A 25,929-nucleotide genomic window follows, 5' to 3' on the forward strand; every position below is an offset into this window, starting at 1 on the left:
GGGGGAGGAGCAGGGCCGGCTGCTCTGGGAGGCTCAGGTCCCCCCTCATGCCCTTTCCTCCCCCAGTGGGAGGTGTGCCTGGACTCCAGCACCCCCAGAACCCCCTACCATGGCCTTTTGTGGGGAAGGGTCCCCAGAAAGTCATTCCATGCCTGGTTGCAGACCCCGGATGGCCTCTCCCATACACAGCAGGCCTCCAGCTTCTCAACAACCAGCAGCCCTTTTTCTGCTGTGTTTCCAACCAGAGAGCCTTCGGAGGTCCCAATAAAAGGATCTTTCCTTTGAAAATGACCTAAGATAAATACCGAGATGATTTCTGAAAGGATGGGTATTCTTCATTTTATCATCTTAAGGAAAGGACACAAACACTAGCATACAAAACTGGATGGAAACGGATCTTTAAAAAATAAAAATAAAAACAGCAACAGTAAGAGCACATCTTAAAATAGCTCAGGGTTTCAAATTCATCCTGCCCACGGTTGCAGCCAGGGTATAATGTTCAGATTTGCATTGTGCGGGTGTGCGGGCTTGGGAGGCAGGGTCGTGTCCCAGCTGCAAATACATCCAGACCCTGGTTCCAGTAGGGACGGTCCCTCCCCGACAAGACCCCATTCAGCGACCCCACAGGAGCAGGGAGCCCTCCCCACGCAGAACGGAGTCCTGCTCTGCCGCCGAGCATCCTGAGCACCCGTACCCAGCATGCACTGCGGCTCGCGCCCCTGCCGCCGAGAGGGGCGCGCCCCACGCAAGTCAGCCTCGTCCGATAGGCACGGGAAGGAGAGGAAACAACTTTACACAAGTTGTTTTCGCGGCTGCTCTTTGTGATAAGGGACTTCTGCTCCCTGTCAGCCCAGTGCCATATGCTGCAGGAAGGCAGGGGCCTTGAAGAAGGAGCGGCTCCTGAATTATTGATCAATGATTAGCAAATGCAATCGAAATTGTAGACTTGATGTTGTGCGCCGATCCATAATTTATGAGTGGACAAAATAGGAGGTAGTAGAGGTAGCAGTAGGTGATTTCAGCCCCATATTGATTACTTAAAACAACAGGAGGGAAGTGTAGTGTGACAGATGGAAGAAAGCTGACGGCTCCCCGGCCGGCCGTCAGCACAGGCAGAGCTGGGGAATACGCGGCTGCAGAAGCAAATACGTTTCTATTGTGCCTCTTTGATCACCATGCTGTTTCACGAGACCAAAGGACATATTTGTTTATAATTTATGTATTCTCTCGCTATAAAAGATTGATGGTGCCCTATTAGATACTCCAGGATCTAAATTTCCAGATAGTTGGTACTGTGACAGCCGGCAACTCAGTGTTGTAAAGTGTCCTCGGCCATCCACGGGCAGGGCTCCCTCCCTCGAGAGCTGAGCCAGGCAGCGGGCCACCCAGGCCACCTGGGACCATCCCGAGCCCCTGGCCCCGCACACGGCCCCCATACCCAGTCTCAGCCCAGCCTCCAGGACAAGCTGATGGAACACTCAGCCAGGGTGCAGGCAGATGACCTGATCCTCATGTTGTGGTCAGGCAGGCCAGGTCCAGGCCTATTGTAGGTGGACGTTTTCTCCTTTGGGGGAGTTTGGAAGAGGATGGCTTGGGTCCCCACATTTATAAATGTTGAATTTGGGGAAGTACACAGTTTCAATCACATACTTAATAAAGGCAGTTTGGTGATTTAGAGCAATGGGGGGGGCAGTTTTGCACCCAGGGGTGATCAAGCACAGTCTAGGGATTTCTGAGGTTGTCAGAACTGGAGAGAGTGCCCCTGGTGAGAAGATAGGGTGTTGCTAGCCATGCTCCAGGACACAGAGGGACACCCCAACAAAGAATCGCTGCCCCTAGTGCCTACTATGCCCTCATCATCCCCTTTGAGGGGACAGAGTCTTTGCAGCTGAAGGGTGCCAGTGCTCCAGAACTGGGGGCTCACTCGGGAGAACCAGCTGTACCAGACTCTGGTCTAGAGAGGGTTCCCCAAGCCCCTGTATCACAATCTCCTCCCCTATAAAGTGGGGGAGGAAAACTGTGTCCCCCATAATGTGGTATGGAGGCAGCTCAGACGGGACACAGAGCCGGGCACATAATAGGCATTCAGCACACGTTAATGTACTATTAAATTCATTATGACGACCGCTTCACTCAACAGTGCAAACCCGTATCCATCACGTTGAGAGTCCCACTGTGCAGGATCTCAGCTCTGCTCATTGTTTATCTGTCTATCCGTCCATCCATCCATCCACCGTCTATCCATCGATCTATCCACTATCTATTATCTATCTATCATCTATCTATGGAGATGGATTAAATCAGCTAAGACCACTTTTCTAATTCTGGGCCAAAAACCAAAATGTGGTGTGAATCCAGAACAAGGAGAGGTAGTTTTTGAGCCACTGTTGCTACGATCTGCACAACCCTACAAAATGTTGCATCCTAGTGTTACAAGTGACCATGGGAACCCACTGCAAACTGCTCTTGAAAGTCCTGGCAAAGTGTGTGAGCACTGGGAATGCTGCTACATTCGGGGAACATATATAAGGAGGCTTTTGGAATCAGTTTGAAACTCCTGCCCTCTATTGTTTTAAAAATGTAAAACCAAACAAAATAGAATTTGCTCAGAGAAGGCTTCATGGTTTTGTACCTTCTTTTCTAGTTTCTGACTAAAATGGACATTGGAGTGGTTGTTTGCCCAAGCGTCCAGCAGTCTAGTCTTCCTAATCATTTCATGGTTAAGAGCCAGGAAATCACCAAACAACCCACAGAGCCAATGCCTCCTAAATTTTTGAGGATTATGTATTGCTTTACAAATGGGAAGCAGAGTAGCACTTCCAGCATCCCAGAGGCCAGGCCCTGGGCCTTCTGAGATGGGAGACCTGCTGTCCCCAGGATGCAGTGGTCAGGGCTGCTAACAGTGTCCCTCCTCTGCAAGGGTCTACTCAGTGGCCTGAGATGCAGAGTGCAGGACACGTGCCTGCTGTGAACTCATGAAAACCAGAGGATGTCTTTATCCATTCTTAGGAGGCTTTTCTCGCCACTAAAAATAATTCAAGTCGCTGTTGCTCTGAATCTGCAAGGGAAAATTCTGAATTGAAAAGTGAACATTGCTGTCTGCTAAGTGACCGCTCTGTGACTTAGGCGGGGCTCTCAGGAGAATGTCCAGGTTCACCAGGAGCCATGGACCCTGGGAAGTCACACAGTGGCTGGCCACATGTGGCAGGTCGAAAGCACAGCCACACCTTCCTGGACGTACCTCCCTGGAAAGGAGGGGTCCATGGACAACCTGCCCCTCAAATCTGGTAAGGAGGGTGTTACGTGACTTCTGAGGTGGGGTCATAAAAGGCCACCGGCTGCTGCCACCCATGGTCCCCAGCAGCCAGAAATCTGACTCTCCCGAGGCTTCTGGTGGTAGTTGGGCCAGGAGTCCTGTCTGAGCCCAGGCGAGCAGCCAGAACCAAACATGGGAGGTGCCGTCCTGAGAGCTCCAGACCAGCCATCCTCTTGCTGCGTATGCAGACGGTCCACACCAGGGGGACAGAAGAGTCACCCAGCTGAGCCCCAAATGTTCACGAGCCACACCACAATCAAACCTGGTGACACAGTCCTTGTCTGAGCCCCTTAGGCCATGGGGTAGGTTGTTACACAGTGTAGACCGATCCAAGCTGCCAGGGGGTGGGGCTCTGTCTGCCGTCACAGCGGTCTCGTCTCTGCCTCATTTCAAAGAGGCCGTGACGTCAGTGACCGCAGATCCTGGACGCAGACCACACCCAGGAACTGCACACGCGCGGGACACACACGACTGTCACACAGACTTAGCCTCACCATGTCTGGTAAAATCTGGTGTGTTCTGTTCTCTTTCTTGTCACGATGATTCCACGACAGAAATTCCAGCCACGGCCGTGTGCACGGCCTCCCCGCCCCACCGTCCCAGGGCGCGGCCGCCCGTTCCAGTTGTCCCGCCGCCCACCTTCTTGTCCTGTTTGCCCCAAACACTGGATTTCTCCAACCCCCATCTGGCTACTTCCATTCCTCTCAGATGCTACTTGTGCTTTATTTGCTTCTGGAGATGCCGAGAAGCTAGAGCGGCAGGCGGGCTCCTCTCTGAGCCTGGGGAGGCGGGAGGAGGGGTGTTGGGATAGAGGCCGCCAGGGCCGGCTGCCTCACGAGAGGGTCCACCCTGTGGCAACTGGGACCATATCTGTCATTGACTGACTCAGTGTCTTATGACCCCCAGGTCTGCTTGGTGCGTGGGAAATTGCCCAATTTTTATTTTATAGGTAAATTCAATTGCACGAGTGATTTCTCAGCCATACCCCAGTCTCCTCTGTCTTCCTCCTCCTCAGGGCTGGGTCGGCGTCCTGTCCCGTGGGAGGGGCCTTCATGGCAGCTGCGCTGAGCGTGACACCTCGAGTCTGTGGTCACCCTCGCAAGCCTTTTCCCCGATGACCTTCAGGTCCCCAGCCGACATTGCCCGGTGCCCACCTCCAGAGGAGGCCTCTCTCTGGTCCTGACTGTTCTCAGCTCTGTGGGCATTCCTCTGAGGGCGGGAGACTCCCAGGGCTCGCCTTCCCCGCAGACAGAAGGCCCAGTCTCCCTTCGGCTGCAAACCACACGCGAAAGGGCCTCTCCTGCCGCAGGCGGCCCCATGCCCCGAGCGGCCAGTGCACACGGCCCCTTCCCAGGGCCTCACATGGAAGCAGGCTGATCGTGGCTCCATCCCACCCAGCTTGCGAGGAGGGAAATGGAGTGCAGGGGTGCGGCGGTCTAGACCCTGTCGGTTCTTCTCTAATCTGTTGGGTATGATTCACTGGCCAGGCGAGGTTCTTCCAGATTCAGTGTTCCTCACTCTGTTCTAGACTCAGGGTCTGGTATGTGGCCATTGTAAAGAACACCACCACAGCCTTTTATAGAAAAAGCCTACCTTAAAGACCAAGAAGGACCTGCCTTTCAAGAGGACGAGTCTGCTTCGCATTTAGAAAGAAAGAGTCACAGGCGACAGCCCAGCGAGGAGAACGTCTGTGTTTAGAAACGGACTGACTTCTTTTTCCTCCTTGTGTTCTGCTCTGTTCTCTCCATAGGACACCGGCAAGGGTGTGTGGGGTGTGTGTGTGTGTCTGGGGCATGTGCACACACGTGTGCGTGTCTGTGAGTGTGCACGCGAGCATGTGTGTTTGTGCGTCTGTGCGTGCACACGTGCAGGGAAGTGGATGCGTGCATGTGTTGGGGGGCAGAAAGCTCTGAAGGAGGTGTGGGGACAATTGAAAAAAGATAAATTTGGGGCAGCTGGGTCGCTCAGTCATTAAGCCTCTGCCTTCGGCTCAGGGCATGATCCCCGGGTCCTGGGATCGAGCCCCGCATCGGGCTCCCTGCTCAGCCAGAAGCCTGCTTCCCCTCTCTCTCTACCTGTGGCTCTGCCTCTTGTGCTCTCTCTCTCTGTGTCAAATGAATGAACAAAATCTTAAAAAAAGAGAGAAAAGTTTATGTCTCTGGATTCCATCCAGTCATAGATAAATGCAGGGATTTATGAACTGTAACTGCCTTTTTCCTCAAAATAGTGGGAGTATAACACGAAAATAAAGCTTTGTCATGGAGATAAGGTGGTGACTAATAGACAGGGGATCTACACGAAAAGCTGTGTGAAGAGCTAGACCCTTAGGCAAGTTCACCTTACACGGCCAGACTTTTTCCTTTGCACACTGTCACCAGGGCCTGTCGCCGTAGGGGAAGAGCTGGGCACTGCCCAGTCCCCCTGCCCATCCCATATCTGACGGTGTGACTCTCCTCCCCTGGGCTGAGGGAGGGGGGCACGTGGCTGTCCCTGCCGTGGGGCTGTTCCTGCCACTCCACGCACTGTAGCCTCCTCCTGCTCTCAGCTCTTCCCAGGGGGCCGGGCCAGCCTTGGCTAACCCACCTGTCCCCGGGGCCTGCCCTGGGTGGGGGTCAGACACCCTTGGGTTCCTTGGCTGAAGGACAATTAAGCAAAGCTTTGGGGTGGGGAGAACAGATCGTGGGTGATAGTGTGGTTCTCTGGTTTTGCTTTCCCACCACGTTATTGCTCTCAACGTAGCGCAGCTGAAAGTCCTCATGCCGGATGCTGGGCTCCGAGGACCGAGGTGCCCTGACCTCTCTGCTCCCTTGCCTTGCTCTGGCTGATGCCGGTGTATTAGCTAAACTCTGTCTTTTAAAGATCAATTGAGTCCCTGAACTCAAATACAGCGCATTGCTTGTGGCGAGCCCTTCCCTTTGTAACGCTGCTGAATGATTCAAAGCGTCCCCTCCGTCAGCTCGGCCGCCCGCTCTCCAGCTGTCATCACCGTGTGCACTGCCCACCTGTGGACAGTGGCGCGCGGGCACCTCGGGACCTTGGCCCCGAGGAAAAGACCGCGGCCACACTGAACGTCCTCACCGGGGGACCCCGGATCTGGCCGCGGCAATGACTTCGTTTTAACAGGAAGCAGGTATACCTAAGAAGGAGTTTGGAAGGAAACCAGTCACGGTGAGGACTCGGACTGGCAGTAGTGGGCCTTCCTGGGGGAGCCGCGCCAGGGTCCCCTCCTCCCGGTCTGCGGCACGACGCGGCTCCCGGTCCCGCTGGGCTAGCCCGAGCCCGGTCGGTCAACTCGTGGGATGAGCACGTGCGTGAACACACCTGACGGTAAGCTGGGGCTCGCAGCACGGTCGGGGGCTTAGGCAGCTTCAGCCGAGCTCTTGGCACAGGGCGCTTCTCCTTACAGAAGCACTGGAAGGGGGTGAAGTGCTCTCCTCAGCCGGACCCCCCGGACCCCCCGGACCCCCAGCTGGCGCTGCTGCCGTCGCGCCCTGACTCGGGGAGGGAAGGGGCAGAAGAGGGTCTGCGCCGCCGACGAGACGGAGGGAAGCTCAGGCAAGGCCTGGGGCTGGGCTGCGGCCGCTGCAGCTTCTAACGTCGTGAGGAGGCCGGGGAGCCCAGAGCAGGGTCGGTGCCCAGCGGAGACGGGCGCACACGGCCGGGGCCGGCCTCCTGCTGCTGCCTTTGGTCTTGCTGGAGCTTTTCCGTCCACCTGACCCAGGAGCCCCAGTATCCGGTCAGACCTTCTCCCTGGGTGAGTCTATGGGACGTTTCCAGAGGAGATCAGCGTCTGGATTGGTAAACTGAGGAAAGCGGAGGGTCCTTCCTGCTGCACGTGCATTAACACAGCAAAATGGCGGGAGAACGAGTCGTCTCCTCCTCCCGGTGCGCTTGAGCTGGGCAGGCCCTTCTCACACCGTGCGCCGCGCTCTGAGGACCCCAGACCCAGGCGGCAGTCCACACCACTGGCTCTTGGGTCTCCAGATTATGGACTGTAGATTCTGTGTGGGACTTCTTGGGCCTCCTAATCCTGTGAGCCGATACCTTATAATAAATCTCATTGTCGGTTCTCCTTCTCTGGAGATCCTTGACTTGTGCAGGAGGTGGGGCTGGCGTCCCAAGCACCAGACCGAGAGGCCCGGCTGTGGGCCCGGGGCAATGTTGGAGGGATGTGACATTAATCATGGTGAGGCTGGGATCTTTCCAGAGGGTTTGAATCCACCCTTGACCCACAGCATGTGGAGAGAAACATCCCCAGGAACTAAGCTTCACTTTCCGGGCACCCTGGATTGATTTTGCTTGTTTCTAGGAAAATATCTCAATGGTCTTCCGAACACAGTATACATTCTTTATTCAGGTGGCTTGTTAGGATCAACGGGCCGGGGCCTACGACAAATGTCAGTGCGTGTGCCCCTTGTCACCACTGAAAACGGAATCTGGGGGGGCATCCCAGCAGGTGTCCTGGTTTTTTTTTTTTTTTTTTTTTTTAAGTCACAGATAAATTTATGTGCAGCCAAGATCTCATTCACCAAAGGTTTGAAGGAAACTGCTGTCACCAAGAGACCAGGCACAGAAGATACAGCTGATTCTCATTATTTACGGTGTCCGTGTCCTGTAGAGTCACTGAGAACACAGATTAGCATGCGGTGGGCCATTGCTCCTGGAGGACACATGGGGTTAGGTTTCTGTGAGCCCCGGTAGCAAGATTTTGTTTGACCAATCAATATGTGATCTTGTCTTACGGGTGTTTCTCTTTGAAGACACCTTGTTGGACACAGACTGTGGACTCATTAACATTGAACTTTCAGCCCGTGAAACATAATCAGGCCTGAAAGAGGCTTCCCTAACATACACTTTCTGTGTGAGGCACGTCGCCGCCTTCTCGCGCTTGGGGTCACCAAAGACCGATTCACTCCACCTCAGGGGCCGTTGTATACAGCAAGGTCACCAGCAATAAGCACAAAAATTCAAAAAGCTCTACGTTAAATAGACTGCAGGAATAACACTTGTTTACGGCGCGTGCCAGAACCTGGACGGCAGAGCGTCGCCTGGTCCCACCTCCGCCGGGAGCGTGCCCCAGAGACTCCAGTGTGTCAGCCCCTGCACGCGTCCGTGGGGATCAGTGTGCTCCGTGAGCACAGCACCCCCTTCTCAAGGAGGACCCGTCATCCTAGGCCTCCTGGGAGGCCCGAGACTGTGGGAAGCATCATACCCTGTATAGATCTAGGATTTTCCCCCACGTACATCCTTAGGGTAATTAATTCACAAATGAGTCGTGGTAAGAGATTAACAACAATTGTAACAATAAAACAGAAGAATTATAACAATGCATGGTGATAAAAGTCACATGGGATGGTCTTTCTCTCCACGTGCCCTATTCTACCGGGCTCAGGCCTGCCCCCCGTGACACGACAGATGAGGTGGCCGCGTGTTGAGACGGAGGGAGGGAATGACGCAGGCGGGCAGGCGACCTGGTGCGCAGCTACCGCTGACCTTCTGACTCCAGTCAGGGGCCAACGGAAGAAAGGGCAGCCCCAGATTTGGGGGCTGCAGGGAACCTTGAGCCAATAGGAGAACTTGCCGATGTGGAACCCACCAATCCTGAGGGTCAGCTGTGCTCAGTATTCTTTTTAATTCAGTTTAGCTAATACATAGTGTATCATTAGTTTCCGGTGTAGAGTTCGGTAATTCACCCGTCGCCGCGACCCCCGGGCTCATCCCACCACGTGCCTCCTTCCTGCCCCTCCCCCAGCGGCCCCATCCCCCACCTCCCCACCCAGCAGCCCCCCGTGTGCTTCCCGGAGTCAAGAGTCTCCCGAGGTCTGTCTCCTTCTCTGATTTCCTCTAATTCTACTTCTCCTTCCCTTTCCCCGGGTCCGTCTGTTTTCTTTCTTACATTTCACATACGAGTGAAACCCTATGATAATTGTCTTTCTCGGAATGACTTATTTTGCTCAGAAAAATACGCTCTAGTTCCATCCACATCATCGCGAATTGTTAAGATTTCATCCTTTCTGATGGCCGAGTGATGGTCCATGGTGCGTAAGGACCACAGCTTTCTCCCCTCGTCTGTTGAAGGGCATCTCGGCTCTCTCCTGGCTGTGGTGGACATCGCTGCTGTGAACACTGGGGTGCAGGTGCCCCTTTGGATCCCGACGTCTGTATCCTTTGGAAGCAGGTAATTTATCAGGGGGGTTAAGCACATCTGTGAACCTCAGGAAGCGGGTTCTCTCAGGCGCGAAGGGGGGGGCAGAGTCGTTCTCTCCATGTGTGGGTGTCTGGAGGAGCCCAGCCTGCGGTCCCCTGCCTAAGGTCAGGGTGGTTTGATGCTGCTTCCCCAGTGGAGCAGGGTGCTGGCAGGAAGGTAGGGCCAGGAGCCTCCTGACGGCTGCCTCCCTGCCCGTCCGGGCCTGGCTGGAACCTTCCCCAGCCTCCTGGGGGCTAGAGGCAGGAGCCCCGTCCTCCACGACAAAGGGTGCTCAGAAGCTGATCTGGGCACGTCATCTGGATGTGAGGGACTGAAAGCCCGGGTGCCCACGAGGGACAGAAAGGTTAATGTGAACTTTCACATTTCTGTGGAATGGGCGGCGCGTTCACGATCTTGTCTCCAGAAAGGGCGGCAGGTGTGAGGAGCACATTGGCTGCATCGGTGGAAAGTCCAGCATCCAGGGCCCCTGGTGCCTGGCCCCATCGGGCAGAGCGCCATGGTCTCCTCACCTCTGCCTTTAGCTCCACGCTAAGCAAGGCCCGGGGGCATTTTCAGGAGGCCCTGGAGCCCAAGGCAGCTGCCGGGGTGCCAAGCCCAGGCTGCCGTGCTCCCCACAGGAGGAGGACCCAGGCAGCCAGTCCGCTGCATCTGCGCCCCGCTGCTCTGCCCAGAAGACCTGCCACAGCGGTGGCCGCCCTGCCTGAGGTGGACAGGGAGCGGGCTGCTCGCCCGGACGAGACGGACGACACAGCGGCACGACGGACCGGCCGGCGGACGGGAGCGGGAGGACGGCTGGGCGGCGCGCGGTGGCCTCCACAGCGCCTTTCCTTCCGTTCGACCAGGAGAGCCCGTAGGCAAGCGACGTGCCTGTGACGCTGCTCCCTTCCGTGAGCCGGAACGCAGTGAGGCTGTCCTCCACACACGCGCACGTGCGCACACACGTTCGCACGCACGTGCCCACACGTTCACACGGGCTCACACAGGCTCTCTCACACACACTCCCACGTGTGTTCACGCACACGTGCTCAGGCCCGCTCAGAGGCCGTCCCGTCTCCCCGCTGGCCATGTGCGCACGCCCGGGCCAGCCCTCAGCGGCAGACTCCTGGCTCAAAGCGAGCCCCACCTCACGGCAATTTTCTGTAAAGCCTTTTGGCTCATTTCCAGAGTCAGCCTCATGGTTTCTTTTCTCGTTTTTCTTTTTTCTTCTAATTTTAAAGATGCTGTTTCTTTGTCAGAGATTGAGAGAGACAGCACACACTGGGGGAGCAGCGGGCAGTGGCAGAAGCCGCCTCCTCACCGAGCAGGGAGCCCGATGCAGCACTCGGTCCCAGGACTCTGGGATCATGACCCGAGCCGAAGGCAGACGCTTAACAGACTGAGCCCCCCAGGTGCCCCTTTTTCTCATATTTCAAGAAGGAAATGAGATTAATTTCAGCATCTTTATATAGGTTTTGTCAATTCAATATAAAGTTTCTGCGTTCATTCATTCATCCGATAAGACTGTAAGAGGCCGGCTGTGCACCAGGCTCTGCGCTCTCCAGGCCTTCCAGGAGCTCCGGGACTCCAGGTGCTGGAGACACCCCGGGCCATTGGCAATGTTGATAGCATGGACCCTCGAGGGATTCTGGGTACAGAAGTTGCTTAGATACCCCAGGTACTACTCTAGGTACTTCTGGGCACTCTAGGTACTGTAGACGCTCCAGGCACCTTGGCAACATGGATAATATGGGCCCTCGGGGGATTCTGGGTACGGAATGTGCTCCAGGGATGGCCACCAGCGACGTGGGCACCGCAGCTGTGACAGGCCTTGGAGGCATAAGCCACTGCTGTCTGAACTGGGGACCGTTCTGGGGGAAACAGAGCGGCTGACTGACAGCCATGACGCCACAGAGCAAGCGCTTCCACTGAGCCATCGTGATGGTCTTGCCCAAGTCTGGTGACTGAGGAACTCTCCAAGCTGTGACCCCGTAAAGGTCAAGTTAAATAGGGTCTGGCATGATAGGTGGCAGAGAGAATGGCGAGGTAGAAAAATACTGGCTGGTTAGGGTTCTGGAAGGCACTCCATGGGCCACCGAGCTGCCCAGAAACCTTCTCCAGGAAACGGAGGAGGAGGCAAAGTGCCCTGAAGCCTGCAGGGCCCCCAGTGCTCTCTGGCCTCCAGTGACACACATGGCACCTTCCGGTGAAGGGTGGCTAGCCCATGCCCTCCTTCCCCAGGGTGCACCCCAATTGCTGATCTTGGGCCACGGGCGGTGGAAGAAGCCGGGGAGCCTCTTCCTCCCGGTTTCTAGCACTTACCAGCGTTTTCTGAACAGGCTTCCTGCACCCCACACAGGGCTGTTAATACCTTTGGGGCATTGACTTTGGGGAAGAGGCTTCCATGGTGAACAGGACGGGACACCTCCCAATGCCATCAGCGACGGGCAGCTGGAGGGCACACCACCACACGGAGATGCGTGCGTTACCGGAATGTTCCACAAGGAATCTGAAATGAAGCGTCCTTACGCTGTGTCTCTCATGTCCCTTCCTTCGTCACCCGCCGTCTCTCTCCGTCTCGCCATCCTCTGCCGAGTGTGAGAGACGCTGACGGAGCTTCAGGATTTCCTTTTCTAAAGCGGAGTCTGTGGTCCGAAGGTTCTGAGCAGCTTCGGGCTCTCGTGGAGGGCGGCCGGAGGGCTGGGATGCACTTCAGACAGGACCCAGCTCGAAGGGAGGCGGATCCCATCTCCCCGATGGTCTTCGCCGTTCAGCGACTCACGCACAGTACGAAGCCCGCATTCTGCGGGACATTCCTTACTCCCACAACCAAATGTCCACCGTCTGGCTTCCGCACCGTCTCTGTTGGGAGCAGACACACACGGCAGCACTCTCCCGGCGTTTGTTAAGGTCCGTGTCGAGAACCATCCCGCAGGCGTTTCTGCTTCTTTCTGTGTGTCAGTAGCTCCGCATCACGCACAGATACACGTGAAGTGCGGGGGCCGGGAGTGGGCGCGGGGAGGGGAAAGGTGGACAGAGGTCGGTGGACAGAGGTCGGTGGACAGAGCCGGCACCAGCCATCCGTGACGGAGAAGGCAAGGTGTGCCCGCACGGCCCGGCCCCAGGAGAGCCCAGGAGACCCTCAGAACGACGTCACCCCCTCTGTACCAGGGTCTCAACTCTGACCCACTCCGGGGTCACGTTGGTAAGGCCCTGCTTGAGGATCTGGCCGAGAATCTTGCTCTCAAGTCCCCGCTGCAGCCACCTTGCCGTGAGAATCCCACGCACAGTCACCGCTCTCCGCCCAGACACGGTGTGAGCGGCATCAGGGCCACAGTGACTCTGAAGGGACAAGCCTCCGCGAGCCGGCCTTTTCCGAAGATGTATTGGACTTTAATAAAACTTGATCAATGCATTTCAGTCAAATTGAATAATGTGTAAGTGGATAGGGTTGACATATGTTTCAATATCTGCGAGTGATACATTATTCTCCAGTGAGCATAAAATTTAATGAAATATAAATACCCATTAATCCTCACGCTTCAACCAATCAGTCACCGCAGCTCCCGCCTGCTGTGAGCAGAAGCGGGCCCGGAAGCGGGTCCGTTTCATCTGAGCGGGGGCGCCAACCCGGGAGACATCAGAGGGCGCGCGCGGAGGCCCGGACGGGAAGCCGGCCAGCACGGCGGCGGGGGCGCGGGGCGCTCAGACGGACCGCCCGGCCGGGTCCACCGCGGGGCCAGCTGCCTCCGAAACCGTCAGGGGAGGAGCAGGACGGGGAAGCCGACGATCCCTCCCTCCCCAAACACGGTCTTCCCTCCTCGTCACCCGGCAGGTTCGCCCTGAGACACGGCACCACCTTCAGGCACGGGAGCCACCGGACACATGAGGGTTTCGGGTCGCACGGCAGCATCTAACGGGCCCATCGTCCCGGGGCAGAGGCTGAGTCGCCGACCGGGGTCCCTAAAAACACAGATACAGAAATAGAAGGAAGAAGCAGGAGGTTCACTTTCCATCGGCACCTGTGTGGTCGGATCTGAGAAAACAGCTCGTGCCTTCACTTCGGAGAAGCTCTCTCACTCTGCAAGCCGCCACCTGTCCCTGCAATGCCGGGCCCTCGGGTCAGGTGGCCCAGCCTCAGAGTCCCAGCCTGGGGCCCCGCTACCCCCGCCCCACACTGCTCCACACTCTAAAGCCAGAGGACCTGAGCACGTACTTAGGGAAGTCCCAGCCATGCACTCGATGGCTGCCTGCGGGGTGTGGACAGAGTCACCCCAGGAGCAGAGGTGCAGCTGGTCAGGACCCCCGCAGGCCTCCACGCAGGGGCTGTCCACGGTACAGACTCCCACACGCGCAGCCGATGAGTGACTTGTTCTGTGACAGATCGTGAAGCGGAGCATCTTGGAGGGGTCACTGTGCACCAGGCCAGGCGTCCCAGCCAGGGGCACGGTGTGTCCAAAATGAGACCCACCAGCCAGTCACTGTGCAGATTCAACCCAGACCAAAACTGCTGCCTGGGGGCAGTGCCAGCTTGGAGAGGGGACCTCGCAGGGGCATACGTGGGTCGGAGCTGGCTCCAAGGTCGGGGCCGCTGGTGGTGGAGGCAACGTGGCTACTCAGAAAACTGTTCCTTAAGAAGACTTGTCACCCATCAGAGGCATCAAGGCATCACACGTGAAGGATTTCAGTGCGGGAGAGAGTCCAGAGGGTAAAGGATGGGCTGTTTTCAGGGGGACGGTGTCTGCATCCCCAGAGAGAAGCGGGTCCCTGGTGACCCTGGGCACAGCTAGGGCAGGGAGGGTGGCCCCAGCCTGCAGACACGGGTGCGGTGCGCAAGGGAAGAGACAGCACGGAGCTCTGGAACCCTCCTTTTCCTGACACCCTGGGAGCCCCCACGGCGCGGCGGTTGAGGCTGGGGGACTGGAGGCAGGTGACATGTAGCACTCCTCAGACAACATCGCCGCCCACTGCGGCAGCTGGAAGGGACACAGAGCCCGCCACCCGGGGCAAGGAAGGGCATCGGGCACCGGCAGGCCGAGCGAGCTCTCAGGGAGCAGCGCCTCACCTCCGGCAGAAGGCGGTCAGCGAGGGGACGCAGCCCGCGATCCCCGCCAGTGGAGACCAGACCCCGGGGGCAGAAGCCTGTCCTCTTTCCCTGCGGAACGCTGTGACTTGGGGGTGCTCCCTGCAGAGCTTCTAAACCCAGGGAGGGGACACCCCCCAGAAAGCCCCACAGACCGGCGAGGGAGCCTGGTCCCTCCACGGGCGGGTGGGGCTCTTAGTGACTGGACAGAGGGGTTTGAGGCGACCGTGCATTTGTTGACATTTTTATTTTCCCCGTAACCTAACTCCTAGCTAGCTGATCTACAGAACATCCCCCTGAAGAAAGACGCTCTTTTCATCTTTATCTCACACGTGAGAGCCAGAAAATGAGCTAAACGGAGAGGCTCTATGAGCGGCTCAGGGCTCTGCCACCACGGGGAAGGCACAGACCCTCAGACCCACGAGCCGTCCCCCTCCACAGACCGGGGGTCCTGCCGCAGCCGGAGCTCTGCTCCTCCGCTGCTTCTTCTCTGGTCCCGTGGACGAGCCCGGGAGACCCCGGCTGGGCTGGTGGTTCTAGAGGCTTCTGTCTTCCATCATCCGGGAGCCGCGTGCCCGCAGTGCACTGACCGTTCCCGGGTCCGCCTGCCGCGTCTCTGCGCCGAGATGCCGCTGTGCGTGACGCACTGACCCTGGCTCTGACACACAAGCACGTTCCTCTGTGAAGACACCCCTGATGGGAAAATGCGTGAAGACCTCGGAAACGGCGCGAGCGCGGCTCAGCCCTTCAGGACCCACAGCACCCGCGGCCGCGCGCGTCACGTCCCCACAGCCCTGTTGCCTGCGCAGCAGAGGGTGGACGCAGCCTGAAGTCGGGGCCACAGGGACTGGTGTCGCCGCATTTCAGAGCTTCCTGCGCTAATGCGGCTGAAGAGGGACAGGCTCCAGCGAATCATAAACTAAGGATTAGCTGAGCTCGGGCCACCCTCGCCTCAAGTAGCTCAGATAAACGGTGGGAAACCGTTCCCTGGTTGTCCGTAGCCACCCTAGCAGCGTCCACAGAGGAGACCTCCAGGCGCAGGAAGGTCTGGCGGGCAGTCCCTGAACTCAGAGCTCCAACAGTGCCGGCAGGCCGGGCCTCAGGGCCCTAGGAAAGGGGCGGACGGCTGCGACCGAGGTGCACACTGTCAGAGTCAGGTGAGCCTTGTTTCAACGCTTGGAACCTGCTTCCCACTCCACGGCCCACCAGCGGGTGAAGAAGGCTGGCATGGTGTCCCAGCTTTGGGGACGGTGCCCTGCGTCTCCAGTGACACCCGAAGCCTAACGATGGGGAATTGGTCAGCAAGAGTTCGAAGTTAAGGGGTCTGAGTCACCAGACCTCTCGAGTCCAGCAACCAGAGAGCCCCGGTGTGGTCCTTGCGCACGTGACCAAGACACTGCCCAGAGGACCCTAGTGTGTGTGAACGCCCCAGGACGGCAGCCAGTGGTCTCCGCCAGCCCTCTGTGTTAGAGAAGCAGCCACAGTGCACTTGTCTGTGAATGTAGTGAGGCTCCTCGGCCGATCATGAACTCTGGTCTGTCGACTCCAGGCGGGCCCTCCGGTAGGAAGTGGGCCTGGCCGTGCCGGGGTCCTCCAGTGAGCCTCGCGGAGGATGGAGGCCAGCCTGAAGGTGCTACAGGGCGCTCCGAGACAGAAGCGCCTTGAGGTCCCAGAGCTCCTTCATGACTGCCGTGACCGCGAAATCCCACAGAACGGAAAGAGCAAGGGAAATGGTGCAAAGCAAAGCGCATGGGCTGAACGGGACGGAAGCGGACCCTGCTTTGTGCAGAGGATCGGGACTGGAGGTGAGGCAGGATGGGGCGACCTTCCTCTGGGAGCGCGAGCAGGTGCCGGCCGCAGGTGCATTGGGCAGCAGGTGCATGAGGTGGCAGGTGTGCCGGTGGCAGGTGTGCCGGTGGTAGGAGCATAGGGGCGGCAGGTGCATGGGGCAGCAGGTCCGCAGGGCAGCAGTGCGTGAGGCATCTGCAGGCTCTGACCGTTGGTGTGCTCCTGCTTTCCTTCCTGTGCAAGACCCGACACCTAGAGTGTGGCCCTACCTGCGTTCTTTACAAACAACCCAGCTAAACGTACACTTTGCAGAGCCGTTAGTTTCCTCTTTGGTTGGTTGGTTGGTTGGTGTGGGTCCTGCGAGGCCACGATCGGGCCTTGGGGCAGGTGCTCAGACGCTTCAGGAGCTCCTCGATGCGTGTCTTCCCACGTCCGCCTCTCACTGCTGAACTTCGGTTCAGTCGTTGTCCCCGAAGAGGGACAGATGAGGGAGCCAAGTTGCCGGAGACAAGTGACCCAGTGAAGGAAAAACATGCAAACTCGGGAGCTGGGCTCCCAGTCCGGGCGCCGGCCTCCAGTGGCCACCCAACCCCACTCGCGGGCCAGCTGAGGATCGGGGCTCAGGCTGGCCGGCGTGTGTGTCCTGCCTACCGCGCCGCACACCCGAGCTGTGCACTTCCTGCCGTGCGAGCAGCTTGAACACACGCGTGAGAAAACGATCCGTAACGCGTGAACCTCACTCTGGCTTTCGGGTTCTTGCAGAAGACGGAGGAGACCCTGGGTAATGCCAGGGATGGGCGCGCTCTGAGACACTGTGTGTGCATGTGTGTTTGTGCGCGCACGTGCGTGTGTGTGTGCAGGGGCAATGCAAGTGGATGCTTCGCTGGGAATTATTTTAATTTGATTTAACTGTATTTAATTATAACCACTTATGTTACGTTTAGTATTACATATTAATTTTCTCAGTCCTAAATCAGTCCTGAGTTTGGATTGGAAATAGGAGTTTGAAGTCACGACAATATTACCGTTAAAATCACAAATACTAGAGCACCTGGCTGGCTCAGTCAGGAAGGCACGAGACCCTTGATCTGAAGGTTGTGAGTTCAAGCCCCATGTTGGGTATAGAGCTTAGTAAAATACAATGTAGCAGAATAAAATAAAACAAAAATAAAACGATGTGTCCCAGCTCTGAACGGTAACAAGGAGCACTTGGTGCCGGTGAGGTGGTCTCGGAGGACCATGGGCCACCGAGAGGGACAAGAAGAGCTCAGCCCCCATGGCGGCTGGGAGGGTCCATCTGTGTAAAGGACATGAGGACCGAGAGGACGAGCCAGAGCAGATGTGCCGCACGTCACAGGGGAGCCCGTGGCCAGCAAGCAAGCAAGGCCACCTGCCGAGAGCCAGGAGAACCAGCAGGTGAAGGAGGAAAGGTGTGAAGTGGTTCTCTAGGCTCCGTAGTCTGGGGGAGGGGAGGGACAGCGGATTGGGACACCGAGTGCACCTGCTCAGAGAGGCTCTGAGGAACGGGGGGACCTGAGTAAGAGGTCAGTCAGCACGGCTGTGTGCACGGTCCAAGATGCAGACTCAGAGTGGACAGCTTTCAGCACATCGGCGACCTGGCCAAGACGGTGTGGCAGGTGAGAAAGCGCTAACGCCTGGGGGGTGGTGGTCACGGGGCGTGATGGTGCCCGAGCGTCAGGGCAGTGGGTAGTGGGAGACCATGTGCGTGATGGGAGACCGCTGAGGGAGGAGGCTTGCTGCTGGCCCGCCCAGAGCCCCAGCGGAAGAGGGGAAGTCTCCCGCAGCTGGAAGAGGCAGAACACGGACTCACACAGTGAGAATCACAGAACAATGTGGGTGTGAGTGCCCAGGAGGCGGGGAGTCCGGGCTTCCTGCATAGGAACAGAGGGAGGGAACTGTGCGGTGAACTGTGGCTTCCATGATGCCGTGAGTGCGGCAAGGCTGGGGTGGGAACCATCTAGCATGATGGACGTCCTCTTGGAGAAAGAGCAGGGATGAGGAAAATCAAAGAACCACGAACGCCAGGTGGTTCGCCAGCCTCCACCCTGGGCAGAATGAGAGCCATGGGCCAAAGGGACCCGTCCAGGAAAACATGATGCCGTGTCAATAATTGCATAACTGGTCGTGATTAAAAAAAAATAATGAGGAGCCCTTTTCATAAAGTCTCCATGGTAGGGGTGCCTGGGTGGCTCAGTGAGTTAAAGCCTCTGCCTTCAGCTCAGGTCATGATCCCAGGGTCCAGGGATCGAGTCCCGCATCGGGCTCTCTGCTCAGCGGGGAGCCTGCTTCCTCCTCTCTCTCTGCCTGCCTCTCTGCCTACCTGTGATCTCTGCCTGTCAAATAAATAAATAAAATATTTTAAACAAAAGTCACCATGGGATTTTAGATGTGTGAGAATCAGAACACAAAGCCGGGGCGTTCCAATGGTGGGATCCCACGGGGAGCTTCCTCCATGCTCTGTTCTTGCCTCAGGGGACAGGCAGGGCAGTCCCAGCTGCCCCGTGGCCAGGAAAACAGGAGGCAGCCCGTTGGGAAACTGGAGCAGAGGGGGGTGCTGCAGGCAGGGGCAGCAGCCGGGACCAGACCCAGTCCTGGGAGGTGTCCCCTAAGGCCACCAGCAGGAAGTGGCCCTGGGGTCCAAGCAGCCAGAGTCTGAACACAGGCGAGCACAGGGCCCACAGTGACCTCCACATTTGGAGGCAGTACCCGTCAGGATTCGTGGTGTCGAGGTGCTAGGAAGATCTGCAGTAAGAGTTCTGATTTCTCACAAGCACCTCTGCGCTGACTATCAGTAGAGTGTGGGCTGAACCCAACTTGTATCAAAATGAGCTGAATGATACAGAAAACAAGGTACCGGGGTCTCCACTTACAGATTCATACTCACTCACGTAAGAGAGTGGTTAGTGCACTCCAAGCTCTTGTCCCCTGGGCAAAGATTATACATTTTTTCATTCATTGTTCTTATTCTCTTTCTGATTGAAAGCCTGGGTTTTTCTACAAATCACAGTTCTAATTCATATTGTTGGAAAGTGATTATTGTTGATTTTCCAGAATTCTTTATTTCCTTAATCCTACATCTCATGTGTTCATTCATTACTCGGCAGGTCATTTACTAACCCTGTTGAGTTCTCTGCTCTGGCAGGGAGAGCCACCGAGCCATGCACTCTCCTTCACGAACCGGTTAAAGAGAAGCAGAGATCTGCATGGGCGCCTGTGGCGCTGGGTCTCCTGGAGCTGGCCCCGAGCAGGATCTGGACTGGTCCTAAGCATGTTGGACTCGGCGAATGGTGCCAACCCACCACTTGCCTCGAGTGTTCTGTGGGGAGGATGGTTATGGCAGAGTGGGAAGGACAGCGGACGTCCAAACACCTGGTCCAGCACCCCGGAACCCTGGCTGCATCCAGACTTTGTGGGGTCAGAGCCCGAAGTTGTGAGGGAAGGAACCCGTTCCAACTTCTTAGAGCGGAAAGGGGTTTGGGAAAGCCTGCTAGCAGCCCCGACATCTTCAGCGTGAGCAAGCACGAGTCTCAGATCCAGGAACAGCATAGCTAGAGGCGGTCCCCAGCCAGAGGGCAAGAGTCTCTGAGTGTAAACAGGCCTGCCGCCACACCACCCTTGAGCTGGACACAAGAAACTCCAGGGTCATTCCAGAAAAACCAAGAAGCAGGGCCACTGCCTCTCCACATCGTCTCCTGGTAGACGGGCATGGAAGCCGGCACATGGCTCACCCTCCAGACGTACAGGAGTCTAAGAAATGTGGTTTTTTTTTTTTTCCTCTATTAAATCGTGATGTAACAGAACTTATAGGTGGGAAGTTATCAAAAGGCCAAAAGAGTATCCAAATGTTCCGGGGCGGCTACCAGGAACAAGTGTGCGGAGTAAGACCGCCAGGCTAACTTGGATTTACTCGGGTTGACCATTATTATCCAGAACTTAACACTTGAAAAGAAGAAAAACACAATCTTTTGAAATTTCTCAAGATAGATTATGCATGACTTGAGAAAGTAATGCACGGACTGTGTCGTTATAAAATGTCACGTATGAAGTAAAAGACACAAGCCTGGGCACAGGCTATTTGTACGGCAGCATCATCAAATCAAATTCTTAATTTTTCTTAGAAATAGCCAGTGGCTGTCCCCTGCAGGAACTGCAGAGCAGAGCAGGGCCCGGCTGCAAGCCTAGGACGCCGTGATCTTCACCAGACTTAACCGTCGTCACCTTTGACAACCGGATGTGTACAGATGTTACTACGTTTCTCAGGACTTGAAAACACTCAAAGCCAACTCTCCACGCCATGTGTTCCAAAATCTCTTTTCTCCCCTTGGAGAGACAGTGCAGACTCTAACGCTCGCCCAACGCACTCAGATTGGGCATGAGGAGTGGACGTGAACCCAGGAGCCCCTCCAAGACCCCCAACGCTGCAGGTGGAAACTGTGGGCCAAGGCCACGTGAGGCAGCTCCCATCGCCTTCCGCGGGGCAGGTGGCCGTCCGGCCCGCATCCCCACCCCCGCCCACGTGTCAGCTCCGCTGCAGGAAGAAAGGCCGCACTGTGTCACCACAGACACGCTGTCCACGACCGCGCACCACGGGAGCGGCTGGGAGCGTCGGCGTGGGACGGATCCAGCGCTCCGCCCGGACTCCGGGAACTTCCTTTCCCGCCGACCGGCTAAAACGCGCTCTCCTTACCTGAAAGTCCCCTCGTGGTTCCCGTGCCGACAGGGAGCAGTGACAATGGAAGGGCCCAGAGCGATGCGGAACGTGCTGCTACTTTGATGAAGCCGAACTCAGCGTTCATGTAGGCAGGAGACAAGGGAATCGTAATGAAGCCTTGTTTCTTCAGACGCGTTTTACTATGCGCGACTGGCACTTCACCGCGGGTTCTTTTTAAGCCACAGCCGTGTTTTCCGCTCCTGTTTTGTTGTTCTCCTTAATTCACAGTTTTTCCTCCAGGGAAAGGTTGATCTCTCACCAAAAGGGCCCAACCAAGAGCGGAGACACCTGGGTTCCTCACAGTGAGTACTAATGTCTATGAGCGTGTGCAGCTCTAAGTGTGTAAGAGCCATGAAGTGGGCATTTCTGAATTTGTTTCCAAATAAAATGCACGCGATGCCGTTTTCTTTTGCACAATGTTTCACAACAACCTCATCAACTCTCCTCCTGTCACAAACACGCCGGAACTGGTGAGGTGCCTGAGGAGCAGAGGGGCGCTTGGAAGGGCCTGTCCGAGCACTTCCACGAGATGCTCAGACCCGAAGCCCGCGCTGCCCTCCTGGCTGATCTGCATGGCAACCGTGACGCTCTGAGGACACATTTTTCTCTGTCACTATGATATAGAGGATTTAATACCACAGTGAGCGTGACATATCTGAGATTGTGAATGAAGACTCTGAAAATAGTTGTTTCTGAAGGCTTTATAAACGCCTTCTAATTCATTTACTTGAATACTGTCACTATGAGGGCAGACGCTCGCGCGGCGAAGTTTCCCGTTATCGCCCTTTTTCCTTCACCATTTTTCATCTTGAAGTAAGCTGTGGCCGTTCTTTGCGAGGAGCGGAACATCGCTTGCTGCTAACTCCGTTTCCCGTGTTCACAATAACCAGCCTAAGCACGGCTGGAACCCCACAACAATCCTCCTGCCTGGAGGGGAGGAGGGCAAGCAGCGGGGCTCCGGCATCCGAGCACCTGCACACCTGCGTCTGTGCGATGCCTCCTCCTGCTGCTCCTCCTCCGCGATTGGCTGGAGGTGACGTCACAGAAGCCAACATTCCAGCATCCCGGGCAAGCTCAGGTGCCCCGCAGGGCGGGCTCGTGGCATGTGCCCCATTACTCTTCCAGAACCTATCTGGTCCCCGGTCGAAGTTAAGAGTAGATACAAAAGACGCGCACACAATGACGAGCTGTTCGCCCTACGGCGCCGGGACGCCGGCCGCAGGACAGCGGGGAGCCTCCGTGCAGTACTGGTCTGAGTCCCACTAGCTGGACGTGGGGTCGGGCTTTCGCCGGCGTTTCGTCGCCTCCGTGGAAATCGGAGATGCCTCCTCAGGGGAATTCCGCTGAGCTGTTCCCACCTTACGCGTGTGAGGCGTGGACACTGCTCCTACCGAAGCGAGTCGGAAAGAGTTAAAGCACCAGAACATCGGATGGAGAGAGTATCTGGTTTTCTGTTAGGAGTGTACGCAGAGATCACTGCAATGCTGGCACCAGCATTCAGACTGGGCTGAATTTCTTCCATATACAGTTCGAATTCGTGTTATTCAAACATTTTGCTGAAGCCTATGTGGCTGGTTTCCTAATTTCCCTCAAAGCTTATGAGCCGCCTACTGCACCCCAGACGCTCCCCCAGGTGCCTGGGACACAGAAATAAATGCAAGAGCAAGTCTAGAAATTTGCCGTCGGACAAGGACAATTTGGCATCCTGACACAAGGCCGTGGGCAGCGGGCACCCCCGACGCGCGCGGGAACCACCGCCACTCAGGCTTACCGACGTCACGGCTTTGAGCCCTCGCGGAGTCCTTCCTGGTGCTGCCTCAGTCAGCATCAACCAGGCTTTGCTGTGGCGACCAACAAGCCCCAGTCACTGGGTGTTTACGCAGCCAAGGTTCCTCTCCGCTTCTGCAGCGTGTCTTGTGGTCCTCAGGCGTCAGCACAGCTCCCTCTGCGCGCCGGCTCACGACTCCGGGCGCCGGGTCTGCGGGCACCTTCTGCTCACCCGTCCTCCTGCAAAGTCAAGGGTGAGGGAAGAGCGGGGAGCAGAGTAGAGCGCCAGCACCCACTGCTCTTCCCCAAAATGGACCGACGGCACCTTTGCTGGCCTTTCATTGGCCAAAGAAGTCTGGCGATCGTGAGGGTCTTCTGGCGGGGGGGAAGGTGCCATCCTACCTCTCAGGGACAGAGGACCACCCTAGCACCCACGTCCAGTGGGGAAGACCCTGGGGATGAACGGCCCACGGTCCCACTCTACAGATGAAGGAATCCACCTGCAGGAGGTTAGACCATCAGCAGGTGGCTTTGCCCCGCTGGAGACCAGGCAGCCCCACTGTGGATAGGACCGCTCCCCCGGGTGCCCCACAGCAGTGTGCCGTTGCATCCAGAACCCCTGTGCTGTGGTAAACCACAGCGTGCATCGCCCTGGGGAGGGGCGCCCAGGGTTTTCTCAGACTCCAGCCAGGTCTGGAGTTGGACAAGTGTGGCCTTGAGGCAGGCTGCGGAGACGTGGGACGGTGCAAGAGGGCTGGGTCCGGCACCGCACAGCGGCGCGGACGATGGGGTAGAGCTGGGCTGTCCGGCTTCTGCGTGGCCAGGTCCAAAGGAGTCACTGGTCACACCACGATCCTTGCTCAGGACGCCCTCCTCCAACCACGGGCCTCCCACTGACCTTGGAAGCAGCCTCGCTGCCCTGAACACATGGTTGTATTTTCCGTTTCTCCTTATGGCCCTTTACTCCCGGAGCTCGTGACCTGTGGGCTTTCTCAGCCTCGCCGATCACTACCCCAGAGACGCCAGAAAATGTGTATCATTTTTATTAGGTTGAAATTTTTAATCTAAGATAATTTCAGTAATTATGTGTCTCCAGTCTTTCCTTTGTTGGTTTCATGGTTAAAAATACTACCGTTTGGAATTGGAGATCTGACAGCCATGTTTCTCGAATCTGAGTAATTCTTAAATTCCTTCCAAGCCTCGCAGACCCCCAGTGTTCACTTCAACCGACTTTTGGTTTAGTTCTTAAATACGTGTACGTCGGAAGATGGGTAGAAGCCCTTTCTGTTTACGTAGGCCATACAACCACAAGACAAAACGGGTTTTAGATTAAATACAGACAAAATTTCGAATCCCAATGGCAACATAAATTCAAGGTGGAAGGTGAGATTGTTCTGGGGAAACACACCTGCAGAAGGACAGAGGCCGGCCTGCTCGCGATCGGGGCTTTCTGTCCGGAGCGGCTGTAGGCCCGGATCGCAGAGCACTGCAACCAGCGTCACACAGCCCAGGAGGGGAGTGTGTGAACTCATTTTCATCAATCACTGTCTCTGTGGTTCTGAGAAGACCAGGGTTCTCTGCTTCCACAGATGCTTGATCCCGATTTCACCATCATGTTTTACAATTGTAAGTTTAAAGTAAGAATAGCCAGTGCTTTACAAACCAGCCTGAACCAGGGAGGGCCCTGACAGGTGAAAAGTAGCTCTGGTCTCCGGGCTTTCTCGGAATAGAGCCTTTCTTTGGCCTGTGCACATACATTTAGGTGTGACTGCTTGATCAGGCCACTGAAAAATCAAAGCCTGTGTGGTTATAAAAGCACATGTGTCCCCTAACAGCTCTGCAAAAACATGTTTACATATAACACCCCACACGGGACAGCATACAACACCTGCTGAAAGTTTTAATAACTCTAACCTGACCTCTAATAACTGAAAAACCTAGCTGGACAACTCAAGGTCAAAATATTATAGTACTTAGGGGCGCCTGGGTGGCTCAGTCAGTTAAGCCTCTGCCTTCGGCTCAGGTCATGATCTCAGGGTCCTGGGATCGAGCCGCACGTCGGGCTCCCTGCTCAGCGGGAGCCTGCTTCTCCCTCTCCCTCCTACTCTCTGTCTCTCTCAAGTAAATAAAGCCCTTAAAAAAACAGTATAGTACTTAGACACAAGCACCAGGTCAGGGAAGAAATGGAGATTTTAAGAAATAAACATGAAGCAGATCCGATTGCTTTGAAACTCTGAGCAGACGCCTGGCCCAAGTCAACACGGAGCATCGGAGATAGTAAGAGGAGGCTGGACGCCACTGAACCTCACGTGAGGACCACGTGGGTGAGAGAGGGAGACTGAGGCTGGCCGTGGGGGCAGCACATCTCCAGAGGCCGAGCAGCTCAGCTCTGTGCCGGATGAAGCCCCAGGGCCGAGTGTTCAGGAAGGGGTCCCTACCTGTCCCCACAAGCTTCCGAGTTGGTTCAAATGAGGCAAAACGGGGCTTTGCAAAAGTCGAACAGTTAGAAAAGTTGCCGCGAGCTGCAGCTGCTTGTTTGGAAGTCCGAAGATTCCTGATACTGGGCAAGCTGAAGAAATTACCATAAAAATGAGCACTAAAGCAAGTGTGAGTCTAATTAATAACCTTCATTAGAAATCTGTATTCACCAAAATACCTCCATTTTCTGATGGATTTTGCTAAATGTTAATACAAACACCCACATAGCCAATTAATTTGTAGGACTAAAAAACCACTTTTCTCTCTTCTTCAGCTCCTGAAGCTTTAAGAAAAAAATAATTTTATCAAAGAGCTATGTTTAAAGGAAAAACAAAGCTTTTCTGTGCTAAAATAACTTTCCCTTAAAAAGCAGGGGCAGAAACATGGGAAACAATGTTTAAACTGTGATCATTGAGCCGCTGTGTCTAGTGGGAGGGAAAACAGGCATGGGGTCATGGGAAGAGAGAAAGTGTAAGAAGCCCTCGGGGTCCCCACGCTCGTGTGGATCCGGGTGGGGCTGGGAAGGGGGCTCGGCAGCTCGAGTCTACACTCCACCATTTCCCGAGCATCAGGGGCTCTGA

The sequence above is a fragment of the Mustela putorius genome, unplaced genomic scaffold (assembly GCF_011764305.1).
Source record: "Mustela putorius furo isolate JIRA1106 unplaced genomic scaffold, ASM1176430v1.1 tig00000107_pilon_pilon_pilon, whole genome shotgun sequence".
NCBI lineage: Eukaryota > Metazoa > Chordata > Mammalia > Carnivora > Mustelidae > Mustela > Mustela putorius.